Source organism: Calidris pugnax, unplaced genomic scaffold (assembly GCF_001431845.1).
Source record: "Calidris pugnax isolate Ruff unplaced genomic scaffold, ASM143184v1 scaffold14, whole genome shotgun sequence".
Classification (NCBI taxonomy): domain Eukaryota; kingdom Metazoa; phylum Chordata; class Aves; order Charadriiformes; family Scolopacidae; genus Calidris; species Calidris pugnax.
The window spans coordinates 2,136,494-2,138,917 of NW_015090793.1; the positions used below are offsets into that span (position 1 = coordinate 2,136,494).

Below are 2,424 nucleotides of genomic sequence, written 5' to 3' on the forward strand. Positions count from 1 at the left end.
CCGGAGCCTCCCTTCCTCCCTCCCTGCCGCACCGGCGATAGGAAACGCCGCCCCCCCAGCTCCGCCGCCGCCCCGCTCCTACGGGGAAGTCACCGGCGGGGTCCCACGCGGGGGCTCCCGAGGGGTGGGGACCGGGGTAACCCCCCCCCCCCGGCTGTGGGTCCAACTGCGCAGCGCATGGCTCTGGCATTGGCACTGCCTGCTCTGTCCCCATGGCACTGACCCCCATGGCACTGCCGTGCTCTGTCCCCATGGCACTGCCTGCTCTTTCCCAATGTGGCACCGTCCCCACGGCACTGACCTCGACGGCACTGCCTTGCTGTGTCCCCACGGCACTGCCCTGCTTTGTCCCTATGGTACTGCCCTGATGGCACTGCCCTGGTTTGTCTCCATGCCACTGCCTGCTATGACTCCATGGCACTGCCCAGCTTTGTCCCCATGACACTGACCCCAATGCCATGTTCTGCTTTGTTCCCATGACACTGCCTGCACTGACCCTGATGCCACTGCTCTGCTTTGTCCCCATGGCACTGACCCTCATAGGACTGCCCAGCTTTGTCCCCATGGCACTGCCTGCTCTGACCCCATGGCACTGACCCTCATGACACCGCCTTGTTCTGTCCCCATGGCACTGCCTGCACTGACCCTGATGCCACTGCTCTGCTTTGTCCCCATGGCACTGACCCTCATAGGACTGCCCAGCTTTGTCCCCATGGCACTGCCTGCTCTGACCCCATGGCACTGACTCTCATGACACTGCCTTGTTCTGTCCCCATGGCACTGCCTGCTCTGACCCTGATGCCACTGCTCAGCTTTGTCCCCATGGCACTGCCTGCACTGACCCTGATGCCACTGCTCTGCTTTGTCCCCATGGCACTGACCCTCACAGGACTGTCCAGCTTTGTCCCCACGGCACTGCCTGCTCTGACCCCATGGCATTGACCCTCATGACACCACCTTGTTCTGTCCCCATGGCACTGCCTGCTCTGTCCCCCCCCAGTGGCTCTGATCCCCATGACACGGCCCTGCTCTGTGCTTCTTGCCACTGTCCCAGCGCCCAGGGAGGCCATGGGTGATGGCAGAGCCCAGGTAGATGCTAGGCCAGCAGCTGCTGGAGAGCAAACATGGCTAGTTGAAACCCTTCCATCTTTTCTGACCCATAGAGTGCCTCCCTCCACCCGCCATGCTTGGTTAAGGCTCCATGAACAACTGCAGGAAGGTTAAAAGGCACTGCAAAGCTGCGCCCAAGTTGATCCCCCTCCCCACCCCCCAACGACAAGCAGCCAGGGGCTCTCAGCACACCCACCCCTGTGACACACGTAGGCACAAGGCATTTCCCACCCAGGCCACATCCCTGATACATCTCCCTCGAAATCACCGTTCGGAGCTTGCAAAAAGCTCTAGTCACCGCTGCGCAAGGGTCAAGCAGGTGGCTGCTGCTTATGGTGCACCTTCCTAAGCCAGTGACCAAATCTTTACCCCCAACCTCCTCCTCACCCCCCAAGTCCAATCCAGAGCCAGCCAACTTTGGAAGCACAATGAGATATGAGGAGGGGGGGCATGCAATGGGCTCACTGCCCTGAGTCCCTGGCTGAACTAGGAAGCAGAGAAGATGGGGAGGAGGCACCAGGGATGTTCAGAAGATGGGGAGCATTTGGAGCGTGCCAAGCCCTTCCACTGCTCTGTGGTCCTGATAGAAAAGACACGGGTGTTCAGGTGAGCTGGGAGAGGGAAGACTGCACTGCAGCTGGCAGCCTCTGAAGGCAACCCTGAGGTGGTTGCAGTGAAGCAGCACCATTGCAGGCACAGTGTCCCACCAAGCCTTGTCCGCTCCAGTGTCCCACCACAGCAGGCATCCACCTGGCTGCACGAGAGGCCATGGAGCACCTGCACCCAGGTCCCAGAGAGGACCAGCACCCCATTCATGCTCCAATTGAAGAGGGGGAGGAAAAGAGTGGAAACTCTCCGCTTAACCTGGGGAAAGAGCGGAGCGTGGACAGGCCACGCAGCCTCCAGGCCGGGTGCTGAGGAAAAGGGTGCATCTACACAGGGTCATGGCTGCCAGGCCACATTTCTTTCTGAGGGGAAATCAATGACAGCCCCGGCTCCCGGGAGAGCCAGCCCCTGGGGTCTGCCTCCAGCCTGCGTGCCACAGACAGGGCTCAGACGGAGCAGCACAGCTGGCAGGGGCCACCCAGCCCCTCCACCGGCCTCACTTCTTCCTCAAGTCTCCAACACGAGCCCAGGTCGCAGCCCCAGAGGTGGGGAACCCTCAGGCAAAGGTTTCGGCTGATCCTCCCGCCTTCCGCGCTCCCTGCCGGGCAGACAATGAAGGCGCATGGGGAGCTGGGGTGGGGGGGGGAGCCGGGGGGCAGAGCTGGGGCTGGGGCAGAGCCGGGGTCTGTCCCTGGGACGGGCTCCGCG

General features: G+C 62.1%; 1 protein-coding gene across 1 annotated transcript in view; it reads right to left on the reverse strand.

The window, feature by feature from the left end:
- Positions 1-2,424, reverse strand: part of CRMP1 (collapsin response mediator protein 1) — a 55,238-nt gene that overhangs the window by 51,696 nt on the left and 1,118 nt on the right. The window lies entirely within an intron of this gene.